Source organism: Gadus macrocephalus, chromosome 12 (assembly GCF_031168955.1).
Source record: "Gadus macrocephalus chromosome 12, ASM3116895v1".
NCBI classification, from domain to species: Eukaryota; Metazoa; Chordata; class Actinopteri; order Gadiformes; family Gadidae; genus Gadus; species Gadus macrocephalus.
Window position 1 is genome coordinate 18036528 of NC_082393.1, and position 11589 is coordinate 18048116.

At 41.4% G+C, this 11589-nt stretch overlaps 1 long non-coding RNA gene across 1 annotated transcript; it reads left to right on the plus strand.

The window, feature by feature from the left end:
- The first annotated feature begins 7858 nt into the window (after positions 1-7858).
- LOC132469991 (uncharacterized) lies at positions 7859-11328 on the plus strand. The gene is made up of 3 exons (XR_009528544.1): positions 7859-8138; positions 9970-10132; positions 10224-11328. It is a non-coding gene; the product is annotated as an uncharacterized LOC132469991 (long non-coding RNA).
- The last annotated feature ends 261 nt before the right edge of the window (positions 11329-11589 follow it).

Sequence of the window (11589 nt, forward strand, 5' to 3'; positions counted from 1 at the left end):
ATTAAAAGAAATCTAATTTAAAAAAAATTGGTGGCGAAGCTTTAAAACTTCGATGACAATAAAATTATAGCTTATAAATATCTCTGGTTGTAGTTTCTGTTCCACAACATTTTATGCGTCATGTTTGGGGCATGGGATGAAGAGAGGGATAATTTAAAAAATATTAAATTTATCTTCAATGTGTACAATCTGATTTGTCTTGACGTGATTGCGATTCTGCCTAAGCATGCACGCACACTCACAGCCTGACACAAAAACGACAAACAAGTTCTAGAGTGGTCTGCAGAATACAGGGCCTGTGTAACATAGTATCTTTAGAATTCTATAAACTCTATGTTCATGTTAAGTTAGTATCTCGTCGCTTTGAAAGTAGAGCGAGTTCAATGAGGCCGAACGTACTACTCGTCAACAAAAATGGCAGCGGCCATAAAGAGATTTATTTTCTTTGCATTTGTATCACATTGGTCATTTTAATTTAGATTTTAAATGCTTTTACACACTTACATTACTACTTTACGCTGGTCACCAATTTAGGCATTGCACGGTCTTGCTGTGCATGCAATACAATGTAAAGTTGTTTTGTTTGTTTTCGAGCTCGTTTGCTAAAGAGGCTAATGTAGCTAACATTAGCAATGACTATATGAGAAACGGGATATTTACTACGACCAAAAGGGGACGTGCCTCCGCAAATTCTGCAAGAAAGCTGGGAGATTTGCAACTTACGACTTGCACGTACCAACGTACCATCCAAATGCATTAGTCGTCTTATGCCGCTTTTCCACCGCACATGTAGCTCGACTCGACGCGACACGACTCGACACGGTAGCAGCGCGGGTCCTTTTCCACCGCAAATAGTACCTCCGGGACGTGGGCGGGGTCGGCTGCGCGAAAGGGCCGTGACGTATTTTTGCACGCGACGCAAACAACACCTACGTAACCCACACATGGACAGAACCCACATAACAACAATGGAGGACATCGATGCGATGGTATTCGTGTTCGTATTATTAGCTGGCATATTGAAGAAGTGGAATATGTTGGCTGCGGCGCTGCTATGGCTGTTACCAGCATGGTTGCCATGTCGCTCTCGTGACTTCGTCACACTCTCTGACCAATCAGTGGCCGGCCGTCTGCCGACGTCACCTTTTAGCATCGGCTCAGCTCGCTTGGAACCTAGAGCGAGGCGGTACTAGAAAAAGCAGCCACTTCAGGTACCAGATACCATGTTATCGTGGTGGAAACGCAAAAAATGCGAGCTGAGTCGAGTCGTGTCGAGCTGGTACCATGCGGTGGAAAAGCGGCATTATGCCGCTTTTCCATTTTTTACCGGCTGTTACCATTTTTTGCTGGTAACAGCCATAGCAGCGCCGCAGCCAACATATTCCACTTCTTCAACATGCCAGCTAATAATACGAACACGAATACCATCGCATCGATGTCCTCCATTGTTGTTACGTGGGTTCTGTCCATGTGTGGGTTACGTAGGTGTTGTTTGCGTCGCGTACAAAAATACGTCACGGCCCTTTCGCGCAGCCGACCCCGCCCACGTCCCGGAGGTACTATTTGCGGTGGAAAAGGACCCGCGCTGCTACCGTGTCGAGTCGTGTCGTGTCGAGTCGAGCTACATGTGCGGTGGAAAAGCGGCATTAGAAGGTAGGGATGGGCAACGATCGTCGAATAGTCGGAGTCACGTCGATTATTAAAAAATTAATGTGACTATTGTTATTTATTACACGGCTCTTCTCAATGCTGTTGAACGCTCCTTTCACTTGCATGGGCCTCCACAACTCCCGGTGGTGAACAATTTTTTGATAATTCACCGTTGCTAAGCATATAATGACCGCTGTCAAGTAAAGTTATTATTTTTTTTATATCTTATCAATCCCCAAGTAGTCCGGTAACTTATCAACCTCAGTGTCCTCGGTTGCTAAGCGACGTCAACGTCTTTGGCGGACTATTTCTCTGCTGATCAACACTAAGAATGCTAAATAAATTGTAAAAAGACACACCATGTGAAGTTATTTTTTTGACGTGTCTAGTTCACCGTCATGCAGGCTGTGTTCAGTAAAATAAATAAATAGCCATCTGCCTAAGCCCACGTTGAAATAATTTTGATGTTGAATGTTGATGGCGCAGTGGGAGAAATAAACAGATTGATTTCATACAAATCATAAAAGCCTCTCCATTGTGTGCGCGTGTATCCGAGGTGCAAATAATATTTGACAGATTTTCAAATATTATTTGAATACTTTTCAACGAATATTGAATAGTATTTTTGCCAAAAATGCACATCCCTATTAGAAGGCTGGTGGATGTCTTGAGCACTGTCGTCTCCTACTTCCGCCATGATTCCAACTTCAAGAAACTTAAAAACATTATGTTGTAGGCTACAGAGTGCGCCTGCGCGGCAACTTCAGAAGACTCGGATGAAGCGCTAGGAAGGATTTAAGAACAAGGTTTCCACCCCGCGGGCACTGTTATCCCCCGAGATAATAATTTTATTTGAAATGAAAACGTTAATTGTGATTGACTATTTTATGGGGGCTTACAATTACACCGGTAACCGTTACATCCCTATTCTGGACTATATAGTCACTCTTTACCCGGTGCTAACGCATGGCACTTCCGTCGTTTTCCTGTCACATTACGTTCAATAGGAGGCGCTGTCTCTCTACAATATGTCTGGCCCTGTGTAGAAGGGTCGATGATAGAGGTCAATGTTTTGAAGAACGTTGACAGACCTGAACAACAATTTAGAAAATGCAAGAAACCACATATCAATAAAAATGAAAAAATACCTTCACAGAGTGGGTTTGGTGTCCATCCGTTTTCCGTGCATTTAGCTCTAGTATAATCAGTTGGCCTGAAGCCTTGTTTGCACCGGTAGTATGCATATCCACCATATTGTGTACTTTGAAGCCGTTCTTTCAAATTAGGGTCATTTGGATCCTGACATCTGATCACTGAATAAAGAAGCACAATTGTGTCTCAGTGGGAATTTATAGTAGTTCATGATTGTTTTCCCAAAGCATACTCTGTGACATCTACATAGTTCTCAATATAGATTTCTGGGCACTTACGTGAACTTATTTGGTTTACTTTAATTTGATAACAATTGTTTAAAAAACACAGCAATCCAATCAAAGCTGAAGGATCGGGGCGACCTGGTTGGTTCACATATGAGGACAACAATCCTAAGAATATTTATAGATCTACAACTAATTGATGCATGAAAATAATGTTGCCTACCTTGGCATGGCCCCATCCAAATGACCCCAGCTGAAATCCATGTCCCACTTTCTGTACAAGTAATTGTTTTCTGGGTTTGCTGATCATTAAAGGAAAACCAGTGGCCTTGGGCGCATTTCACCGAAACGTTTTCTCCAGGTAAAAATTGGTTCTTATTTACATCAAGATAAGTGGTTCCTCTCTCATGCAGCAGTTGACATGTCACTCCTGAAAATCAAAAAGTAGGATAACAAATTAATATTGCAATTCACCAGCAAGCAATAGCCCTCATATTGATATCTGTGCCTGATAAAGCCCTGAATTAGACAGCCTATTGGTCTCGCCCCTAACCTTTATGACAAGGACAAACGTCCAATGAAAAAAAATAAGGAATTCTTCGGAGACCGAAGTTGAGACACTCGTGTCACTAGCTGATGCGAACTGTCTGATTTTGTTTGGTAGCCAAAAAGCTGGCATTAAAGGCAAGCCAAAAAACGCTATATGGAAGCAAATCACTGTTGCAGTCAATAGTGTGTCAACTGTTCATTGGGCTACGGAAGAGGTTTGAATAATTAATCAAATGTAAAATTGATGTTCAATTGATCCTGCTTAAAAATGTCACATTTGACCTGTAGGCTATCGTTTGCATTGCGTTAAAAGTAATTTTATTCTGAATAAGGTGAAGTAAAAATGGTCAGAACCAAAATAAATATGTTGGGGCTGTGAAGCGGTCCATAATAGAAACTGGAGGAGGCCGGGTGGACCCTAGCCTTGAACTGACGAAATTTGAGGAGCGATCGGGTCTCCCTCCATTTCGGGCATAGGTGGTGGCGGAGGAGGCACAGATGCACGCCAGACCAGTCATGGAAGTGGTAAAAACGCCTTAGTAATTATTTAAAATATATATATATATATAGGAATGCGCGATATAAACGATATACGATATAAACGATAAAAAATGGCCTACGATAGAGATTTTAGTTATATTGCTCTATCGCGATAATGTATGTTTGACGCGATCTATCCATGACTCGCGAAATATAAAGAGCCACGAGCTGCAACCGTCTGCAACGCATCGTCCGCGACCCGCGAATTTTAAAAAGAGCCACGAGCTGCAACCAGCTGCATCGCATCATCCGCGACACGCGAAATTTAAAGAGCCACGAGCTGCAACCGGCTGCAACGCATCGTCCGCGACCCGCGGAATTTAAAGAGCCACGAGCTGCAACCGGCTGCAACGCATCGTCCGCGACCCGCGGAATTTAAAGAGCCATGAGCCCCAACCGGCTTCAACGCATCATCGTCATCTAAGTAAATATGGCTGAAAGCGAAACGGAGGAGCTGGTGATTGCTCTCATTTCATGTTCATTTCAAAATGATATGCGTTCATTTTCCACTTACTATTTTATGTTTTAATAGCAAGTATCTGTGCACACACTTGGAAGATTTTTCTTTATTTAAAATAGCCATGCCTAATACTGGACGTATTTCCCTAATTCACAGTATCCGTTTCTTTATTAACAAGACACCACCAATTTTTATTTCATTAAGAGAAGTATACGTCATTACACAGAAGATTTTTTTCTTTTTTAAAGTCTCTGCAGCTACAACATTATGTTGCATGATTAGTTTTGCACAATAAATGTTCTCAAAACGACATACATTTAGCAGTTTAGCTTTCCTTAGAGTCTATGTAACCTGTTCTGAAATGGTTCTATTATGATTTATATATCGTGATATATATCGTTATCGCAATAGGTTGCATGTATATCGCAATATGGATTTTAGGCCATATCGCCCATCCCTAGCCCGGTACATTAAAATAAATACAATATCATAATAAGTGATCATTAAAAGCATTGTTAGTAAGCATGAGTCTTCCTCTAATCACTTAAAGATCACTTGGATGATTGTTGTATTTTAAGAGCATAATAACAACGTAGGCATAAATGATAACCAGATAACCCGAATCAAAGAAACGGTCCCGGGTCACCGTTACAACCAGAGGCGGAGTGGCCGTCGGGACGATCGGGAGATTTCCCGGTCGGCCGGCCGGCCAGCGAGTTCAGGTGGACCGGCCCACAATTGTGTAGCGGCCTGCGAAGTCAGTTGGACCGGCCCACAGTTGGGAGCGGCCGCGAGGCGTCTGCAAGCCCGCCCTGAGCATAAATTATTCCCCGCCAAGACGCCGTGAAAATCCCCGAAATAAACAATATATGTCTCAAGAACATCCAACCAATATTTATACCACTTGCTTACTCTCTATGTCTCATTCATGTTTGTTTTTTTATATTACTTCATTTAATTCTTCATTATTCAGGCGTTACAGAACTTTCATGGCCATGAATAAATAATACGAACTACAGTTTACTTTAATATGTTTGTTCTTGAATTGACGTAATGGAGCAAAGACTCCTGGGATTGGGAAATGCGTTTATCCAATAAACAGCTTGCAGGTCAAGTCCATTTTTGGAAATGTAGGGGGATAGCCCTAAAGACGCGTCAGACAGAGAAGGCGAGCAAGTTCGTGGTTGCTTGCTTTTGCTTGTTGTGGCACTCATGGAAGGCAAGAAGAGAAAAGAGAAAGGAGGGGCTGAAAAGGCCAGAATAAAGAAGAAGCGGATGCTGGAGAGGGATGCATCTAAGTGCTGAAATCAGGCATTAAAGAGTTGTGCAGGTGAATTAGCCAGAGCTCCACCATTGACGTTATTGCTAGGCGGGAGCTAGCACAAGCTGCTAGTCAAATGTGTATGTGCTGGCTGGTATATTTCAGACGAATTAATGACTTAACTGATCTTTCTCTTTTAATGGATGGAGAATACGTTAACAGATTTGGAACATGTAGTAGTAGTCGTCGAGTCGTGTCAACACGTTACACCGGTATTACCGAGCATAAATGGTATAAACTTTTAAACTAGGTCACTCCGTCAACTCTCCTCTCACACTAGGTGACAGCGTCTTATAACGTTCTATATTATATAATAGTATAATATAATTTTATAGATAATATCACGGCCAAAAGCTCTGCGCCTCCGGATGGCTGTAGTGCGGGGAGCACTACGGCCATCCGGAGTGCTTTCGTTTACCGGCGTTGCTATGGTTACTGGTCTTGTAAGGAAGTGCGCCAATTCTCGGAGCGCCAATTCTCTTCCGCACAGAGCAGAACTGTGACCTATTTTACCCATTTTTAATTTCTTAATTATAATTATATCATTAATTTTTACAATTTTTCTTTTTATTACTGAAAAAATATATAAATAAACGGTGTTGCAGGGGGGTGGGGCCGGACCGGGGAGGATTCTCCCGGTGGCTATTAGTGCCCCACTCCGCCCCTGGTTACGACCTTAGTTGTCGCAATGCAAGAAATCCTAGATTTGTGTGCGATGCCATTAGAAAAAAACAACTTACGGATGCAAGTAGGAGTTCCTTGAGTCCATTGACCACGTTGGCATCTAATTATACTCTCTCCTTCCATTCTGTAATTGGTACGGCATTTGTAGGTTACTCTGGCACCATCCCTGTAGACCACCCGTTTCTTGTCAGTAATAACTGCATTCTCTACTCTTTTTGGTAAATTGCATGGGGAGGGCGCTGAAAAAGAAAAAAGCGCACACACAATGTTAACCCAAAACCAAACATTAATTTCCACGGGGCCTGCCCGTAATTCCGACGCCTCATTGTTCCGACGTCTCAATGTTCCGAAATATTTCCCATTAGATCTACATGCCATTATTACGACGGTTCAATGTTCCGAAAACGAAACCCATTGGTCCGAAGGTCCGTTAGTCCGACTTTTCAAAAAGGAGGCGCATTAGGCCGACGGTTCAATATGCCGAATAGGAAAAATAGTTTTATACCTCGCTCGCTCCCTCTCTCTCTCACTCTCACTCTCACTGTGTGTGTGTGTGTGTGTGTGTGTGTGTGTGTGTGTGTGTGTGTGTGTGTGCACTCGTTTTAGTGACATATCAGGACAATTTTATGAAAACTCACCTCCAATGTCAGGACGTTCGGAAATATGAGGACATTTTGGGAGTCCTCATTTTTCCGAGCTCACTACAGTGTTCTAAACGACCATAGAATGCCCCTAAACAAAAAATCTGACATGTCCTTAAATTTCACAATTTTGTAATTTGGAGTGTGTCTGAGTGTTTGTACTTTTTGCTCACCTGTGAATACGCCAACTAGTGGTCAGTTTGGGAATATTAACACACTTTAAACACACTTTCATAGTCACGTGACTAATATGTCACGTGACTAGTTTCACAAAATCGCGATTTTGTTCTAGCACACGATGGGAGCACACTTACCAACTAATTAAGATAGATTTATTTGAATACACATACACATTGTCAACTATTACTATATAAATATAAAATCCCCTTGTTGTTGTTCATTGTTGTTCTTGACCAACAATGTTACTTGGCACTAAATCGTTTTTTCTGGAATTATGTTTTTTAAATGTATGATATTGGTTGTTCAGTGCAGACAATATTAATTGTAGAGCTGACAGTGTTATAATTTTATAACAATATTTATCTTTGAAGATATTAAGGTGTTAAGATTTCTGACAGCACCCTATTCTGATGGTATCTCACTAGCTTAATAAGCTAATGAGATAGCCTACTACAGCATTAGTAAGAACATAAGTGAGATATGACTAAAGGCAGACTAATACCATTTGATAAATCCTAATTTGATTCCAATCAAATATTGGTATTTTCTGCATTTGTCTCGCTGACTTTTTTTCATCTTCCAATTTAGATTGTTTGCTAGTTGAGGAGCACATGGGCAATTGAAGAGCATGTCAAAAAGGAGAGCCAGACTTAGTCCTGAGGCTGAGGCTATTCATTTTATTTCTTCTGGAAGTGACAAGCCTTGTTATAAGGTCAAATGGATCAATGACTATAAAGGTATGTTATGCACACACTACACATGTTGGGTAATACCATATTGGGATGTCATCTGAAAGTGTTTCCCCTATATGCACCTAGCAGCGGCGCACGAGAGAGGAGAGCTTCATATTAACGGAGGAACTTCCGCAGATTCGGAGTTTGCGGTTAAATAGATCATCAGTGAAACATCGTTGCGACACAATTGAGTGTAGTAACCCAGAGAACCAGCTACAACATTGTTTTCATCCAAACGAGCCGTCGTTAGCGAACGGTGAATTGTATTGTCTTCTACGAGCAGTCGGCTTTCAGCCGCGAGCTTAGGGACCGTCTGCAAAGTGCAAAACTGAAAACGACCACAATGGTACAATTTCAATAGCGTCGCCATTATTGACTCTAGAGCCCCAAAACTAGTTCCATAGAGGCATGGCCTCTTCATCGTCCTACTACAACCTTTAGTTTTGAAAAATGTATCTCTTATCTTTTAAGATTTTTTATTTAGGAATAATTTTAATAGCGTTGCCATTATTGACTCTAGATCCCTAAAACGTTTTCCATACATGGGCTCTTTATGGTCTTACTGCAACCTTATGTTTTGAAAAATATATCTCTACTTATTTTTAAGAAATTTCTTTTTAGCCAAAATGTCAATATACATTTTTTTTTGCAACATTTTCAGTAGCGTCGCCATTATTGACTTTAGAGCCCCAAAACGTGTTAAATAGAGGCATGGCCTATTGATGCTCCTACTACAACCTTTGTGATGGGGAGAGGGGAGGGAGTGGAAAGATGCATTGGTTTGAGGCGCAGAACTTTTCGATTGTTGTAGTATTTGGGTTATGGGATTTTCATGTATAGGGTGGTTGTTGATATAAAATATTTTTTGTTAAATAAATATAAATAATGGTTTTAAAGATTATACTTGTAATATGTTCAATCTCTCCTTATTTCCCCTGCTCATTACTGTGCACAAATGAACTGTATGTAGGTTGCCAGCAGACACATATGCCGCTTTTCCACCGCACATGTAGCTCGACTCGACACGACACGACTCGACACGGTAGCAACACAGGTGCTTTTCCACCGCAAATAGTACCTCCTGGACGTGGGCGGGGTCGGCTGCGCGAAAGGGCCGTGACGTATTTGTGTACGCGACGCAAACAACACATACGCAACCCACACATGGACAGAACCCACATAACAACAATGGAGGACATCGATCACATTACTATTATTAGCCGGCATGTTGAAGAAGTTGGAGAAGTGGAACATGTTGGCTGCGGCGCTGCTATGGATGTTACCAGCATGGTTGCCATGTCGCTCTCGTGACTTCGTCACACTCTCTGGCCAATCAGTCGCCGGCCGTCTGCCGACGTCACCTTTTAGCATCGGCTCAGCTCGCTTGGTACCTAGAGCGAGTAGGTACTAGAAAAAGCAGCCACTTCAGGTACCAGATACCATGGTACCGCGGTGGAAACGCAAAAAATGCGAGCTGAGTCGAGTCGTGTCGAGTCGTGTCGAGCTGGTACCATGCAGTGGAAAAGCGGCATTTGAAACCTCCAGGCAGGGTGCGCTTTGCGAGCACACAAAAAAAATTCCATCCTAGGGGAAACACTCATTAAATCCCACGTAAAATACTTCTCCTCGTGATTTTCTTAGTTTTCAGACATTTCTTTTGAATGTTGTCACCTTTTTGGGTCCTTACCAGTTTGCACCCCTGCAATGGATCTTTCTCCTAAATATTAATTCATACATATTGATAAGCAGTCTAAATGGGTCTGATCAACTGCAATTCATAAACCTAATGTGTGCTGTATTACTTGACACTAAATTGTGAACTTTGTTGTATCAGGACGTGGTGTATTTGCCTGTGCACCAATTGAAAAGGGATCCTTTGTCCTCGAGTACCGTGGGGAGTTAATATCTGAATATGAACGGGACAAGAGGCAGGGGGAGTATACGGAAAAGCAAAATGCTTTTTTGTTTGATTTTGAATGGAACAATGGCTCATGGTGGTAAGTGAAGCCCTATAAGACATCAGTTAGTCTCTATACCCTTATGTGTTTTGTGGAGAAAGTTTAAATCTGTTTCCCTCTTCAATTTTAGCTTAGATGCGTCATGCGAAGACGGTTCACTAGGGCGACTGGTGAATGATGCCAACAGGTCCCCAAATTGCAAAATGAGAAAGATGACAGTCCGATGTAAACCTCATCTTTGCCTGTTTGCTATTGAAAACATCCAAGCAGAGAGTGAAATCACCTATGATTATGGAGAATCTCTGTGGCCATGGCGTGCTCTGGTAAGTAAATCCTCTTGATAGATTAGAATGTATAGGATCTATTAAAGAATTATAAAATGTATAAACACATGTCCCTTCTTGCATGTATGTTCTCACCATGTATGTACACAAATGATTTTCTCTGTTTTAATTTAAATGGATTATAGTACAAAATATCTCTAGACAGGTTATTGTTGTATTTCGTTTCAGGCACCAAGTGGCATGATCCCAGCTCATACTTCAGCGGACCCAGAAGTGAACCAGAGATCCACTTCATCCTTCCAACAGGTTATTAGACATTTATTGTAGATCGTTTCTATTTAAATTAAATTGATGTCTCAGTTCATTCCAATTTGATATGAAATGGCTTCTGACTATCACAACCAACCTTCATGTGCAAAATTTTCACAATATAAACATTTCCATAAGTTGGTTCAATATCATAGCGTTAACAAAATTAGCCTTACCATTTGACAGAACTAACCGCCCCTCAAAACATAAAATTATACTTTATTCTCACTGAATCCTATGTTTTTTCCCCTGTGGCAATGATTTTGCCCATTTAACATACTTCTTATCAATTTGCGTGATTTAATTTCTACGGCAGTAGATCCATTTACATTAGTGTTGGGGCTTTTCAGCTTTCTTTGAGAACAAAAGGATAACTCAATGTCAGGAACCTTGACCCTAGATGTGTTCAGTCGTCAGGTCCTCATTTTGTACTTAGTCTGTGCAAGGCTTAAATGTGTTTCAGATGACGTCCCAATATGGTATGACCCAACAAGAGTAGAGTGTGTGTGTTACAAGGTCCTCGTATTGTTGGGTAGCAGTTATTTTAGTTTGAACCATTTCTATAGAGTTACATAAAAAGCCCAGATCCACGTGGGAATTATTTTAACTAACATCTGTGGTCCCTACATGCAAAGCCAATGCAGCCCTTGACCTCAGCTATGAGTCTCATTCCAAAGACGATTATGATAGACAGGTGGTAGGAATATATTGTAAATTAAATGAGTATGATCATTAGTTTACTAACTAGATTTGATCTATATTATAATACAGAATATTTCTGACAGGTTATTGTTGTATTTCGTTTCAGACACCAAGTGGCATGATCCCAGCTCATACTTCAGTGTACCCAGAAGTGAGCCAGAGATCCACTTCATCCATCCAACAGGTTATTGCACATTTATT